Raw genomic sequence first — 17963 nt, 5'->3', positions numbered from 1 at the left:
TTACCTAGCTGTGTGGCCTTGGGCAAGCCACTTTACCCCATTGCTTTGCCAAAAAAAAAACAAAAACAAAAACAACAAAAGAAGTAATTAGGAGGTAATTTCATCCAAAAATAGACTGGAAACAGAATGATCAGTTTGGAACCAATTTCAAATAAGTAACTGAATTTGTGAAATTCAATGAAAATATTGTTTTTCCTCATTTTCCCTATAAACATAAGCCTAAAGCTTCACATCAGAAGACAATATTTATATTGTTTTGTTTGTTTGTTTTTAGCATTCTCTTGAGCATCTCACTACTTCATTTACCCAAACTCAATTGCACTTATTTTCCCCATGAGTTTTTGTGCCACTACTTGCTCTGCTCTACTCCCCCCCCATACACACACAGACACAAAAGAACTTTCAATAACCAAAGTCCATCTACATTAGTAAGAGTTTGCCATGAATCCTCCATATTAGAAAAGGTCTACCCACTCTTCAAAAGATGAACATGATTATAGTATTAGAAAAATATATATATACAAATAATAAAATTCTTAATATGTGATCACATTTTTACAATATTAATAGAATTATAAAACTCCATGACTTTCTCATCAGTGTTGGGAAAAATATGTAAAATTGAAAGGTGGCATTGAATATATTATAATACTTACCCAGTTCTTTAGTTAGAATTATAAAAATAAAAGTAAATTCAGCCTCCATATGATCAAATTATATTGATGTTTGCAGTAACATGAGATTCCTAAGTGAAGCTTATGTAGAAAGATAAGAGAATGTAGTTTTAGGATAGAAGTGCCCAAAGAACCTTGTAATGGTTAGTTTTATCCATTGTGTCAGAAATTATATATGTGATATTTCAAAAGGAAGAGGAAATATTTCAACTGATAAAATGCTTGCTGAAATTATCTGAATTTTTATTAAGGTCCATAGTATTCATGCATTGGGTTTTGATTTTTGATGTAGCACAGTAGCATTCATGTTAATAGGTACTAATGGTACATTAGAAAATTTTTTTTATTTAAATAAGTATTAGTAAGAGGGGTGAATAATGGTAAGGAAACTTGGATAATTGTATAAGTTATGCATAAGTGATTGAGAAAGCATTACATTTATCAAGACTTGAAGGTCAGTGAAGCCTACAGTAAGCAAGAGAGCTGTGTTAGATAATAGCTGGTTCATTGTATATAGAATGTCTTTTAATTATCTTTTGCTTGAGGTAATATGAATAATATGAACTGTTCCTGGGGCTATGTTTCATTGTCACTGTTTCTAACTAGATTCTAGTTTGTGTTAAATATTGAACTCTTTTAGGGAGAAAATTTACACTTACATTAGGGAACCTCCCCTGGTTCTAGGTGACTTCACCTTAACTTCTTATTTCTACAATTCTCTCCATCTGTAACTGGGTAAAAACCATAATGTCTTTTGCTAAGAATTCTGGTCTTAGAGGAAGTAAGGACATTTATATGAACATTGGTTTCATTCTTTGCCTATTTATTTCCCTCATGCCAGATTGAACCAAATGAATAGGAAAGTAATGGAATATACCGAGGAAATAGGATCACAAAATAGATCACACCATAGTTTCCATTATAATGTGACCATAGTTCAATGAAATTAAAATTAAAATTTCATCATAACTATTTTGATGATTCTCAGATCAACATATTTAACCCTAGTCTATTTCCTGAACTATCTAATATTCATTTATAAATAAATGGTTTATAATAATCTTGAATAGAAGTCCAAAACAGGAGTACTAATTGTTCTTACAAAATCCATCCCTCTTTTTGAATATCCTTGTTAATGACAGAAATCACTATCCTCTTAGTCTTCTAGATTATCAAGTTAGGTGTAACGTGTGATTATTAACTCTCAGTCTTGCCATGTAAGCAAAGGCTGCCATATCTTTTCATTTCTTGTTTCACAATGCATTTTCCATATATCCTATTCTCTTTCTTTCACATAGCTGGGTCCCTTTAACTCAGTTTATCATCTTCTTTTTCTTGGATTTCTGCCAAGTCCTGCCTTATCTCTTAACTTACTCCAATCCATACACCAGACAACTACCAAAGTTATTTTTTTAAGTGTGACTCTGTTACTCTCACATTCTCAATAGATTTCAGTAGGTTTCTATAACCTCTAAGATCAAATATAAGCTCCTTGTTTCAGAACTACAAAATTTGTTTACAGCATTCTTCCTTCTGGTCTTTCTAATCCCTTACACATTATACCTCAACAAATTTTGTGGTTCAGACATACTTTCTATTCCTTACATGTATTTCTTCATATCCCACTTAAAAGCCTTTTTGTTACCTTGTCTATTTTTAAAATTTTTTCTTCTGAAATTAAACCCAAAAGAACATTTCTATATGAAAAGCAGAAAATGAAAACATGTCTGTGAAACCAAGAACATCTAGTCCATATAGCTGATTTTTCAAATTACATAAAAATTCCACATAATATTTTCAATAATTCTCCACTTATTTGTGCTTACTTCTGAACTTTCTCATTTCATTAATGTATTTTATTTAATATTTCAAAAATCTTCTTTTTGTAGGACTACTTCTACACCTTCCATAAACTGTCTTCCTCTCCCTCCACTAAATCCAAGGTAAAGGAGGAGAAAAAAACAACTTGTAACAAAAACAATCAAGCAAAATGTTTGTATATTGTTGCCATGTACAAAAATACATATGTATGCATCTTGAATCTATCTCTTTAAATCACTGTAAGTAGATAGCATGCTTAGTCATAGATCCTTTGGACTTCTTCAGTCTTTCAAAGATGCTTTTTTCTTTTCAAGGATAACTTATACCTGTATACTACTCTGGTGCTCTGTTGTTACAGCAGTGAATACTTTCTTTTTACTGTTATTTATCAAAGATCATGGGAGAATGCTTTTTTTCTTGTATTTTCAAAGGAATCATGAATGAATTTAATTTATGTGTGAAATAATATTGTTAGAGTCTGTAAATCTTCATTTCCTTCTATTGAATCAAAAATTACCATTGTTATTTATCAGATATTTGTACATGTATATATTAATTAATATTTAGATGTTTAATTTAGGTGGCTTGGCATAGTAAATAATAAGTTGGCCTGATAGTCAGGAACACCTGAGTTTAAAATCCTACCTTTAACAGATATTCGCTATGTGAGTTTGGGGAAGTTACTTCTTGCAGTGCTCCAGACAAAACTCTAAGATTATAGATTGCAGCATAAGAGTTGATCTGCCTTTGGCAGAACCACAAATCACAGTGAAATCAAAGATTTCTTTTTTATGTATCCATTATATTATGCTATCCCTCTTTCAAATTATCAAATTTTGGGGTAGAAGAGAGACAGAGACAGAGATACACAGAGAGCAAACACTAAGATTTTTGAGATATTTTAAATATATTATTTAATTTACTCCTTCCAATAAACCTATTTTAGGATTATCATTTCTATTTTACCTCTGAGAAAACTCAAAGTCAGAAAAGTTAAGAAATCGGACTAAATTCACATTACTAGAGTGTGGAGCCAAGATGATGGTATGAGAATAATCTTTCCTAGGAGCTCTCTCCAAAATATTCCAAAAACCTTAAAATTATGGCTCTAACTAAATTTTTGAGAAACAGAACCCACAGAAACATCTAGTGAGGCAGTTCTCCAACCCAAGGTAACCTGAAAGACCCTGGGAAAGCTCTGTTCCATGGGGGTGGAGGGGGCAGCAGCACAGCTAGGAATATTGTGCCAGAGCGAAGGAATTCCAGTCTTCATGGAACAGCCCACTGGGTGCCTATGTGCCTGGGTCCCAGAGAGTATTGACTCCTGGCAGCAGAAGTAGTTTCCTGACCTTCAACCCAAGGGAACACCAAGCACAATTTGGAAGATTAACAGGGAGACATCTGCCAGAGCAAGTGCAAAGCCCAGGCACAGCCACAGCCCTCAGCGCAGCCCAGATCCCAGGAAACAGAAGCAGGGGCACAGAGCCACCTGGCAGCTACTCCCAGAGTGCTCAGCCCACAGAAGGTAAGGGGGAAGACTGTCAAGGTCTCTCCTCTGACCCTGGGACAGGACTCTTGTGCTTTGTCCATATTCAGACCCTGGTCACAGTCTGGGGCCCTCTATTGCCATCCATAGACCAGAGAACAGGAAGGAGAGCAGTCAGAACCTCTCATAAGACCTTGAAGGAACTGAGGTCCCTGTGGGGGTGTCCCAATAATAGTCAAAAGCTCAGGAAGCACCGAAAACAAGGACACAGGCTGGAGAAATGAGTAAACAGGAAAAAAAGGAACCTGACCATAGACAATGACTTTGGTCCCATGGAGGATCAAAATACATATCTGAAGATGAGAAAGTTCCAGCTTCTGCATTTGAATCCTTCAAGTTATATAGAAGTTGGTCTTAGGCTATTTCAGAGTTCAAAAAAGATTTTGAAAATCAAGTAAGGGAGATAGATGAAAAATTGGGAAGAGAAATGAGGGAGATGCAGAAAAATCATGAAAACTAAGTCGACAGCTTAGTCAAGGAGATCCCAAAAAAATGCTGAAGAAAATAACATACTAAAAACTAGTTTAGATCAAATGTAAAAAACAGTTCAGAAAGTTAATGAGGAGAAAAATACCTTAACTAGCAGAACTGGCTAGTTGGAAAAGGAGATAAGAAAACTCTGAAGAAAACAAAAGCTTCAAATGTAGAATGGAGCAAAAGGAAGCCAATGACTTTGTAAAGAATTAACATCCGGTAAACAATATCATAAGAATGAAAAACTAGAAGAAAACATGAAATAGCTCATTGAAAAAACAAACAACTGAACTAGAAAACAGATCCAGAAGAGACAATTTAAAAATTATTGGGCTACCAGAAATTCATGATCAGGAAAAGATCTGTGACTTCATTTTTAAAGAGTTTCTACAGGAAAATTGTCCTGATATTCTAGTAGCAGAGAGTAAAATAGAAATTGAGAGAATACACCAATCTTATACTGAAAGAGGTCCAAAAATAAAAATAAGCCCCAGGAATATTATAGCCAAGTTCCAGAACTCTCAAGTCAAAGAGAAAATACTACACACAGCCAGAACAAAACAATTCAAATATCATGGCACTGCAGTCAGGATCACACAGGATTTAGCAGCATCTACATTAATGTCTTGTAGGGCTTGGAAGATAATATTCTGGAAGGCAAAAGAGCTTAGAATACAGCAGAGAATTACCCACCCAGCAAAATTGAACATCCTCTCTCAGGGGTAAAGATGGACTTTCAATGAGGCAGGGTAATTTCAGATGTTCCTGTGGAAACAGCCTGAGCTGAACAAAAACTTTGATCTTCAAGTACAGGACTCGGGTGAAGCAAAGAGAGGGAGAACAAGAAGGGTAAATTATTTTTTTTTGCAAGGCAAATGGGGTTAAGTGGCTTGCCCAAGGCCACACAGCTAGGCAATTATTAAGTGTCTGAGACCAGATTTGAACCCAGGTACTCCTGACTCCAAGGCCGGTGCTGCCCCTAAGAAGGATAAATTATGAAGGTCTTGATGATGAACTGCTTTTATTCTTGCATGGGAAGAGAATACTGATAATACTCATATGAACCTTCTCATTTATAAGGAGCTTTTATAGATGAGTCACAGGAGGGAGCTGAATATGAAGGTATAATATTTTTTTTAAATGAAGTCAATGGCTAAAAAGGAAATGTACTGGGAGAAAGGAAAGGGGAGTAGAATAGACTAAGATATGTCATTTAAAAGAGTCGAGAAATAGCTTTTGCAATGGTATGGAAGGGGGAAAGGTGAGAGGGAATGAAGGAACCTTCATTTTCATCATAAATGACTCAGAAAAGAAACAACATATATACTTAATAGGGCATAGAAATCTAGAAGAAAAAAGAGAGAAAGGCGATGGAAGAAAGGGGATGAGGAAAGAGAAGTAGGATGTAGGGGATGGAGAAGAGAGTAGATTATGGGAGAGGATAGTCAAATATAACACATTTTCTTTTTTTTGCTTTATGCAAAGTGGTGGGATTGGATAGTCTGTCCAGGGCCACGGGACAAGGTGATTCCTGGGTCGCTGGGGGGTTGGGGGGAATGTAGACTTGGGGCCTCTTGGTCCCAGGGCTGGTGTTCTGTCTGCTGTGCCACATTCTTGGATGTCCCACAGCACATTTTTGAAGAGGGACAGCATGAAAGGAGAGAGAAAATATAATAATTAGTAGTGGGGAGAAATGGATAGAGGGAATTACAAGCAGCAACAGCAAAAATATGTGGAAAAATATGAAAGTAACTTCTCTGATGGTCTTATGCTAAAGAATGTCATCCACCCCAGAGACAGAACTGATGGTATTGGAACACAGACTGAAGCACATATTTTTCTCTTTCTTTCAATTTATTTCTTGTGAAGTTTTTTATTTTTGTGGAGGGAAGGGGGATTATGTTTACTCTTATAACAAGACAATTTTTGTACTGTGTAAATAAATTTTTAAAAAGTGAGAAAAAATTGTATTTGAAATTTAAATTTTCTTTTCATCAGGAATGCTTGACAATCCTCTATTTCATTAAAATTAAGTTTTCTCCATTAAAAAAATAAATTCACACTTCTAGAAACTTTCTAAAAGTAGATCTGAATATTATTCTTCATGATTCTAAGTCTTCCTCAGTACACTACTAATCTTTCAACATTCATTGATGCTTCTGTTATGACTCTTTAGGAAGTCTTTCAATAGTGTAATAAAAATAAATAAACAAATCTGCTCTCTCCACAGAAAAAAAAACAGCTATAAAAAGTGAAACTATAATTTTAAGAAGGTAGAGAGGAGAGAACTAAATAGAGTACAGAAGAGAAATTCTGAAAGAAATTTCTGACAGTTTATTGTCTACCTCTGTTGTTCCTCTTTTAAACTACTGAGAGAACTAAGAATCTTGAAATTGCTCTGTTTGATTACCTTTATTCCTTCCCTTTGGCTACTGTGTGAATTAGAGAGAGACAAACAAGGTCTAACTTGGAGGTGAACTACCCTACAGGCTTTAATTTGAAGCAAACAAAGCATTTAAAGTCACTGTCCTCTGGCAGTAGTGCTCAATACTAGCAAATTGCTGAATATTTAAATGTTAGGCATGTTTCCAACCCTGAGGCCTGTCCCCCAAATGATAAGCTCTTTTTTATTAAATGAACTTTAATTGCTTAATAATTAGACCTTCTGTGCAGAGAGATGGGGATCCTGATAGTCTGCCAACCAGGCTAGAAGGCAAAACAGAAAAGTTAGCCATTTTCAGATTAGAATTTTAAAGACCAGGATAGGCTCATACTAGGGGAATATGATGGGAAAAAAGTTGCCCTGGAAAGAGAAAATCTTCCAATAAGCCTAAATTATGAAATATTTAATTCCTAGTGTTTCTTTAAGAAGAGAGAGATTTAGTTAAATGAATCATTTGTACACTTCCAGAACATGTAAACTTTTTTCCCTTGCCTTTTTAGAATCTGAAGGAAATTATTCCAATTGTTATGTGCAAAAGTGGGTATGTGTGGGGGGATGGAAATATTATAGAAAGGATAGTTGTGATGATTACTGTTCTTGCTATTCTAAATCTGGGAACCATTTGTTTTGATGTTGCTGCCATTTTAACAGCTCTTCATTCATCGCCATGGTGATTTTTGCCTCATTTTTGCCTTCACAAAGAAAGAAGTCCAAAATTTTTTTAAAAATATGCTTCTATTATTTATTTTCCCCACTACCCTAGTAACAATAATCCTGTTGGATTAAATCCAAAGCATTCTGTGAAAATTCATGAAGTCCTTCAGGAATATGTGATATAACCATTACCTGCTTGCCCCTGTTTTTCCAGAGGATGGGTAGATCATCCAGGGATGCATTGAGAGCATTTTCAAGAGATCAAGTTAGAAAATGTATAGTAGCTTACTCATCAGAATACTTCTTTCCCACAGTAAAAAGCCACTGCAGTGAGTAGGGCAATTCCTAATATTTTGAAGAGATCAGAATATACTCTCTCCTGCTTTGACATTATGCACAAATAATTGAAAATGAATTAAATTAATAACATGGGCTTCCTAAAAGATGTCAGAGAAAAGCTGATTTAAATAAATATATGAAAAAGGGTATTGCCAAAAAAATTCACCAGCTGATTTTATTTATGTTTGAGATTTTTTTTAGCAATACCTGAAAGAATCCTCTCTTACTCAGTTACTAGTAGTTTTAGAATCCCAACCAATGCAAAGAGTCCAATCACTTCAATACATGGCATAAAGACAGTGACAATTTACAACTATACATTGACAAGTACCACATTGTACCCTAATCCTTATCCTCAATTAATGACCCCCAATCTTTACCTAATCAGTAATTCTCATTCCCTAATTACAACATACCCAACTAGTGGACTTCCAAGATTTCCTAAATTATCTCTAGTGGGGAGGAACTATCTACCTCCATTGCTAGCCCTTTGCACTTTCAAACAGTATTCATTCACTCAAAACCATTCACACACAGAAACCATTAATTAAATACCTACTATATACAAGACCCAGTGATAAACAATGGATATAGAAAAGAAAACAAAACATTCTCTACTATTCAGAAACTTAGATTCTGGAATTAAAACAGTATATGCAAAGTTAATCAAATAAAAATGATTAAATTAACAAAATCCTCTCAAAGTATATGGTACCTATGTTGAACCATGAAGTAAATGAAGACCTCTATGAGACAAAAGACTTGATACAGTTGGTTCCAGCCATGGAGTGGAGCCAGAATAATTTTAAAAAATCATGGAATTTCTTTATTGAATTTGGGTAACAATAATTAGTTTACTATTAAAATCATTTCAAAAATGTGTGAAGTGGAGTAATGTGAAATGTCTAGAAAGCTGAGATTGAGTCAGAATAAGGATATTAACATTTTCCCCTTATATAAACCCTAAAACTTTAAGGCATTGCTTCTAATGCCTCTCTCTATGGGAAAAAGAGAAAAGATGATTCTATATTTCACTACTAACTTTATGTGGTTGAAGATATTTATTATATTCTCCTTAACTCATTTCTTCAGTTAAACGCCTCTTAACTTTTCACCTTACTGATATGCAGTACAATCTTATTTTGCTTGCTTTCCTCTGGACCTCATTTATTTTGTCCATGTTTTCTAAAATGTAGTGCCCATAAATGAGTACAGTTCTTCAGATATGTTCTAATTAAAGTATCATGGAACTAATACCTCCCTCTTCTGGTTTTCTTTATCTTCTCATTAAACTTAAGATATCATCTATTTACTATTTACTATTTAATTATATGGAGCTTGAAACCACTGCCACCCCAAATTTTTCATCATAAAATTGCTATTTAGCTCTTCTTCCTCTTCTATTTTACATTTATGAAATCTATTTTTGAAGCTAAATATAAGACTTTGAATGAGTATTATATTTCATCATTTTAATTTTGGCTTAGCCCATCAACATCTTCTTTGATTCCAATATTGTTATCTACCTTTACAAGGCCCCTACATTAATGACTATATTTTCTCTATCTATCTCTCTATCGATCTATCTATCTATCTATCTATATCTATCCACAGACTTTCCAACCACTCCCACCATCTTTTTACTTCTGTTCTCATCAATGTTTTTAAATAATAAAATCTAATAAAATCAACTCTAATAACCCGAGGAAAAAAATTAATAAATCCTTCGTCTGCATTTAACATCCTTTTGATTTCATACACTTCCCTCACCATTACTACCTTAATTCTGATCCTTGCTTTTTGTATTTATGTCTCTGTTATTTTATTCTGTCACTTAAAAAATAGTAAGTACTTAATAGGACAGTTAGGTGGCACAGTGGATAAAATTCCAGGCTTGGAGTCAGGAAGACTCATCTTTCTGAATTCAGACGTATACTAACTGTGTGAATCTTGGAAAGTCACTTAAGCCCATTTATCTCCTTTTCCTCATTATAGTAAAATGATCTGAAGAGAGAAATGACAAAGCATTCCAGTAGCTTTGCCAAGAAAACTCAAATGGGATCACCAATTATCAGACATGAAATGTGGTTAAATACATGTTTTATCAATCATTCATCCATTAACTCTTTCATCTAGTTCATGGCTTATCACTCACTATTATATCCAAATTATTATTAAAAATGTTAAATAGAGTGGAGCCAGGAATAATTCCTGGTGCATTCCACTAAAGACCTAAACTCACTATGACTGCTCTATCAGGCAAATCAGTTATTTTCAAATCCCCAAACCTGTACCACTAACTAGCACATATTCCCAAATCTTACCTACAAGAATAGGATATAGATGTTTGAACATGATTCTCTGAAATTCAGGTAAATTATATTTGGGTCATTCCATTGATCTATGAGCCTTGTCAGGAAATGAAATAAGAATATTTTGGTATTGATATATTCTTGATTAAGCCTCTTTGTGACAAAAAAAATGTTTTCTGCTTTTCACTAGTTTGTAAATGATATATTTTAGAATTTTACCATTTAATGTATGACATACTAATGCTGTTTGGTTGGTGTTCCAATTTTCTCTTTCTACTTTTCTTTTAAAAATTGACACCTCTCAATCTTTGGTCTGGAATACTTCTTTATTTTTTTTCAAAGGGAAAAGTCAGTGTTTCAGCATTCATATGTATTAGTTTTTTTCAATACCCTAGGATTTAATCATTTGGGAAAGGTGACATGATCTTATCTCATCAGCTAAATCTTATTTTATTGTATCCCTGTTATCCTGTATTTCAATATTTCGAATAGTCTTTTTTTTCCTGTCTTTTCCCAGTCTAAGATCATGTTTATCAGAAAAAGCAGAAGCAAAAAATAACTAAGTGGTTCTGCCTTCTCTCTCTATTGTAGGTTATTGTTTTTCCATTCTTTCTGAGTAGTGGTCCTATTTTTATTTCTCTCCTTTTTCTCTGGATATTTTTTCTTTATACCTTTTTGTTATCTTTGACATTTTTAACTAACCTTAGCCCCTGTAAAGCTTTAGCATTTCTGATAATATTCTTAGAGCACTGTGCCATACTTTTGTATTCATTCCCTGTCCTTTCCTTTGCCTTCTGTACATGTCTTCTGAATTAGCCAATGAGTTCCTTGGGCACCTTCATAATTCTCTTTAAATAAGTTTGACTTTTCCTCTTCAGGAGAATTATTTCATTTTATGTCTTCAGAATTTCATTCTTGCTAGCTCCCTGTCCCTCTTTTGTCTACTATTTAATAGCCTTTGATAAGTATTTAATAAAACATAATGCATAAATAAGCAATTTATTTAAAAGAGAACTTTGCTATTTGAATTGATATTAAACTTGTTAATAAACATACTATTTTAAAAATAGAAATGAGTGAACTGTTTGAGAACCCATCTTTCAGATTCCATGTTATGATCTCTTAATATCTATACTTTCTGGTATAATGATAACAGAATCATTGCAATTATATGACTGCAACTATTTAGTAAGTTAAAAAATTTGAAGAAAATCTCCATAATTGTAAACTGTAAGCATAAAGTTTGAGAACTGGCCAAAGGTTAAGTTAATAGAAAACATTTCTTGAAATAAATCTAGCATCTACTTGCTTTATTTCTCAAACTAAATAAGGAAATGAAACAATTATTTTAACTTTTAAACTAAGTAATATAGTGCATATTGGTCTGAGCATTCAATTATTACTGTGAGAACAGATGTTTACACTCGTGGTGAATATGCATTTCAACTCTGGTAATAATTTTCTAAGAAATAATGCCATAATACTATCAGTTATTTAGCTGAGGAGCAGTAGCACAAATACAACAACTTGCGTTGTTACTTCCCATTTAGTCTGCATTTCTTTTCTTGGTATTTAATTGGGTTATCCCCAGATTGTCAATTGTAGGCTTGTAACCATCTTCATGTGAATATGTGTTTAAAATGTTCATTTAAGAAATATATTACTTTAGTCTTGACTACTAAAATTTGATACAATTTATTTAATTTGTATTTTTGTCCTGCTTCGATACCTAAAATGATGTAGAGGTCTGTGGAAGATTGCTAAGGATGATGATTAAGATGATGATAATTATTACAATGATAGTCTATGATGACAATGAAAGCACTTGACTAATTAATGCAGTATTTAAGATTTCCAAATTCTCCATATTGTTAGCCCACTTAATCCTCATTTATCTATGAGGGAATAAATAAGTCAACAAACATTTATAAAGAACCTAATTCACATAAGACCCTTGGATAGTTGCTAGAAATCCTTATACAATAATTGAAATATTACCTAATAGCAAGGAACTTACTCTTGTTAGTATTATATTCATTTTATATCTCAATCTTGTGATTGAGAGAGGTTAAGTGATTTACCAAGATTCAATGCTAAAAAGAGTCTAAGGCACAATTCCAACCCACCTATTTCTAATTCCAAGTCCAGTAGGATTCTGTCCATTATGCCAAAATGAATAGCTTCACCTAAGCCCTTGTTAATTTGGGGAGATGGGATGTAAGACCAAGATATGATTATAAATTTGTATTTCTATAATGTATTTATTGGTATTGTTATGAATTTACAATATCTCAAAGATCAAAATCATTTTTGCAAACCTTTTAGAGGTCCTAATAGGAGATTCAACATTTATTTTAGCATTGTTTCAAATGTATTGTATGTGAGACTTCTCATGGCCTATGACGCATTCCTTTAAGTACTGAAAAGAGTAGGTGACCTGGATTTGAATCCAGACTTCACCCATCACTAACCAGCCATATAATTGTACTATAACTGACCTCTCCTCTGCTGGAGATAACATATTTTCAGATGTTAAATGTGGATACAAGTACTTACAGAACTATATATAATTATCTTAAGAGATAATAGCAAGTGCTATTATGTCTCATTTCACAAATAAGGAAATTGAGCTGAAAGTAGAAAAATGTCTTATCTTAAGAATCAAATAAGCTGAAGTTTGTATAATCTCTTTTATATCTTAAAGTGCCAACTAAAAAAGACACCTTTAGCAAAGTAGATGTAATTGTAGTCACACATTGGCATGGAATTTGCAAGGAATTGAATTTTAAATGTATTCAATCATTTTTTTATCTTGGAATGAGGATGAGGATTTGGTATTTCTTCTGAGTTCATTCTGGTCTTGGAGATTCAATAGTTACTAACCTAGGTATGGTCACTGCTTCTTGCTTGTTCTTTGCGCTCCTTATAATGCAATTCCAAAATATTTAAAGGATCAAACCATGGACACTCACCTAATCTTGTATGTAGAGTTTTTTTAAATAACTCTGCTTAATCACCACAGAAATCCTAGAAATTGGTTCTTTGAACAATACCCTTGCTCACATTGTTTGAATGGAGAATTTCTAACTCTTGTCCCACTCATCTTTAGTGATTCAGTCACTGTCTTCTGAGATAAAAACCCTTTCCCTTAATTGCTTTTTCCTCACATTTTCTTCATTCTTCTTTTCTAGTGGTAACAATATATCTTCTCTGATTTTCTATTGTTTGTGCTATAATTTTTGTTTTAACATGAGTTTATAATTTTTTATACTGGACCTCTTTTATCTCATAAGTTTTCCATATTTTGAAACTAAAGGAAATCTGTATTTCTTTAAAATGTGTTTTTTTCTCCTACTCCCCAGAGTTTCTCCTACTCATCATTCTTAATTTACTAGGTCAGCAGGAGGAGTTAGCTTTCTCCTTAACCTTATTGGCATTTACAGGCAGTCCATCTGTTTCCACAACTCTTCAACTTTCCTTTTTTTTTTAACTTTTACTTCATCCATATATATTATGCTGTCTATATCTTTGTTTTGATATGGCTTAAAGGTTATTCTTCTTTATACCCCCAAGGAATTCAAGACTTCTAGATATTCAAGGCTTCCCTTTTACCTATAGTCCTACTCTCAGATTTGAGTATATGTATGTGTTGAGGCCCTCAAAGATCTCCCATTTTGCAAATCTTCTCTCCAAGAACTTTACTTTATTCCATCATAGCTGCCATTAGCATTTACTTAACTCATTCCAATTTCATGTCAAACAGTGAAATTACATTTCCTAATCATAATTTATTATCTTCCCCTTTACTTGAACCTACCTTCTTCTAAATCTAGTTTTTATCTCTATCAAAACTTTCAGTATTTTCATCGCTTTGGTAACTCAACCTATCATTCTTCTGAGGCTTCTGGCCTCACTTTCTTTTCTTTCTCCTTTATTTATATTTTAAAAAACTTCAGTCCATTAAATCTCTTCTATACACATTTCAATTTCTGCCTCTTATAAAATAACAAAAGAATAACAATAATAAACTTTATATTGTGCTTCAAGGTTTTCAAAATGCATTAAATGTTATCTCATGTGATTTTCACAATAACCCTAAGAGGTAAGTGTTATTATGTCTCATTTCACAAATAAGGAAATCGAGCTGAAAGTAGAAAAATGTCTTATCTAAAATCACACATCTAGTAGGTATCTAAGACTAAAATAAAATAGTATTCTTGACTACAAATCCAATATTCTATTATAGCACCAGCTACCTATCAGCTCCATTCATGCCATACCAGTTTGTAGGTTGCCATATCATTTACCTTCCCTGGTTCAACTCTTTTTCTTTTGAATGCCATTAGATAATGCCATATAGATATGCTATTAAAATACATATTATCTAATCTCATACCAATTCTCATAGGAACACATTAACATTTTGAATCTCTAATGATCAACTCCTTTAATTCCCAGAGTGATTAGTTCAAACCCTTTTCCCCCCATAAGCCTCTCATATCTAACTCCTTCCCACCTATCTGTAAACAGATGATTTTATTTTATGATTTACTTAGAAATCTGAGTCCTTTGCTCATGGTATCTCTCTATTCTTCTTCACCTTACTTCAAACCTCTTTCTGTTCTGTTCATTTCTGTTCTCTCTTCTCAGGAAAGGAAAGCTATTCTGTTTGTCACTGGTAACCTCTCTTCTTACGTTCCTGATGCCATCCCAAGTTATTTCTTCCATGCCATATCTATAATTAATGTTCCAGAAATCTTTGTCTTTCTTCTGATCTCTTTCCTAATTTCTCTAAATATTAATTAAGGTTTCCCAACCCTATAGGGCCCTAAAGTTATCTTAAGTTTTTAACTCATTCCTTTCCCTGAAAATGTCTTGAAAGAATTGTATGTTACTGGAGGCTTCAACTCCTCACCACTCACTCCTCAATCAGTGGTTTCTAATTCCACAGTTCTAATATTGGCAAGATAAACGATTTTTAAAGTAATAGCTTCATCTCAGTCTTCATAAAAAAGCACATAAGAACTAATGTTCAGGAGCATGTTTATGACTATATTTACTCCCATATTCCCAGCACTTGTGAGACATTCCATAGTTGTCATTTAACAACTCACCATTGATTATTACCTAAGTCCAAGCAATTCGCAGTGACTGGATATGCCATTTTGAAATAGTGTAAAGCCTTGAAATAATTAATGCTCAGTATGTGGGCATTTCTAAATATCTGCTTCCTCTTCCATGAATCCTTCTGTGATTCTATATATCTGGTTAACTTTTCCCCCATAGTCCCTGCAGAACTATGTTTTAAATCTCCATTATGTTATTATATAATATTATGTATTACAATTAACCTTTGTTTTGGAATGTAAGCTCTAAATGAGCAGGGACTGTCTTTTCTAATTTTATATCTATTCCAGCAAACAGCGTAATGAAGTAGAAAGCACACAAAGTTCAGTCAGTAGATCCTTGGGCTTGATTACCACTTCTGGTACTCCTTATTTGTGTAACTATGGTTAAGTTTCACAAGTCCCCCAATTTTTTTTTTATCTAATACTTAGGAATTTTTAGTTGTTTGTGATAAAAGTCCATTTACAATGGTATACATATCATTCTTTGAAGAAATTCATGAGATTCTTTGGACTTCCCTGGAACAATATTGAAAATCTTTATTTCTTTCTTATATGTATCTCAATTTAAGTGAATATTATCTTGCAATAGTATATAACTTGAAGATTTAGCTTATGAAATTTCTAGTCTATACCTATATCTTTTTCAATGATTATGAATTTGGTACAGTACACTAACACACAAGTATTTAAATCTATGATGGTATTATGAATAATGTCAATGGTAATCTGACATTGGAGGCTATGAGTTAATTTTCAATAATCTAGGTTTTCTTGTAGGGAAAGCAAAGATGGTACAAATCATACTCAATCCTTTTCTCAGATATCTATCGTGGCAGATGTTGCTTTGTTAAATTAATGTTACATTGTGGTGAGTTTGTCATTCAATCTATATTATTCTGAATTTTGTAGCAAATAAATGATTTGTTCAGATCTCACTCAATGAATATTCACATACCCACACATACACAGATTTTACTAAATTGTAGGAATAGTTAGAAATTATTAGGGTAAGTCAAGTCTTCATAATCTAAGATTATGAAAAGTAGATTATACTTTCTTATGTGCAATTACTTTAAAAATCTTGTCTCAGTGTCTCATACCATATCTTGGATGCAGTAGGCCTATAATGTTAGTTGAAACAGAAGTCAAATTGCAGTTTTCTGGTGTATTTTAAATTTAGGCCTAAGGCATATTTAGTGTCATGCAAGATTCAAGTTTCATTGCTCCTCAAAAAAAACTATTAATAACCATACACTGTTTTATTCAGATGCAAAATGGGGGATTAAAATAGCAATGATCTGATGGAAAAATGCTGGTGGTAGGGAAGTCCTAAAAAGTCATCAGAAAGCATTTTGAAAATTGACAGTTTTGTATAAATGTTTAAACACTACAAATTTCCATATACCATCATAAAAGTACTGTATTTTTAAGTATATATTTTCAACACATATTTATGCTAATCAGTACAGATATTGTGCAAGATTTTTTTAGTAAACTCTAGATTGGACTACACAGAAAGTCTACAAACTGGACTTTGAGCAATGAGCCCGTATATTTATTAATTGATTTATTTTGGCTTCCACCCAGTGGTAGGTCTAGCAGAGATATAGATTTGTCCTTTAAATTCAGACCTAAATGAGAAGAAGGGAGTTGGAGGTGTGCGGGGGGGGGGGGGGCGGTATTAGACTGTGATGATAAATTTGTAATGTTAGAGTGGATGTGAGATTGAGGTGGTCAAGAATAACAATATTTTTCCCTAAGTATTGAAGCGATTATAATTTTGCTTGTAGGAATTTGGTAAATTTAGGGTATTGAATATATTTATTTCTGTTTTATGAAGTAAATGTATCATCTCTTTAATGTTAGAAGCATCTATATTTACATAATGAAAAACCAGTAACAGAGGTGAGAGGTAGGAGGGAAGAGTGATGGAGAAAGAGACAGACATGGGCAGGAGAAGTAGGAGAGAGAGAGAAACAGAGAGACAGAGAAAATCAGAGCGAGAAAAAGAGAAAGTAGCAAGGTATAATCTTTAAAAGGTGCTGTCACATGTTGAGATATGAAATAGATTTAAATCAGGCCTTTTACCATTTCTATTGCTATTCCAATGCTTCAATTATAGGACTAGACAAGTTGTAGAAGCCGAGATTTTCATATGGAAGGGACCTTCAGGGCCTCTGATCCAATATTAATCAGGAGACTTTTCTACAACTTCCCTCACTGAGATTTCCTCATGTTTGTAATGATTTATAGGACTTTTTTCAATGTAGAATTAAAAACCCTTTTCTAATTTACACTTAATGAGTTGAATATTTGGCTCACAGTAAATTATAATGTGAATATATCATAAATAGTTCAAAATGGTTGCTCTCTTTGTGGGAAATATGCATACATATATGTATATATATATATATATATATATACACACACACACACACACACACACACACATATGTATTTTCTTGAAACAATCCTCATTCATGAATACTTCTGCATTTCCTTTGACCACCATTGACTATTATTTATTTAGATTGGATAATGACCAAAACATCATATTTTCTCTACATATTG

The 17963-nt window shown here is 33.2% G+C and overlaps 1 protein-coding gene across 1 annotated transcript in view; it reads left to right on the top strand.

Moving 5' to 3' along the window:
• The window catches only part of DCC (DCC netrin 1 receptor), a 1459593-nt gene that overhangs the window by 647879 nt on the left and 793751 nt on the right, over positions 1–17963 (top strand). The gene's annotated exons all lie outside the window — the stretch shown is intronic.

This window comes from Macrotis lagotis, chromosome X (genome assembly GCF_037893015.1).
Source record: "Macrotis lagotis isolate mMagLag1 chromosome X, bilby.v1.9.chrom.fasta, whole genome shotgun sequence".
NCBI lineage: Eukaryota > Metazoa > Chordata > Mammalia > Peramelemorphia > Peramelidae > Macrotis > Macrotis lagotis.
The sequence above is the reverse complement of the archived record's forward strand: the minus strand, read 5'-3'. Positions and strand labels throughout refer to the sequence as shown.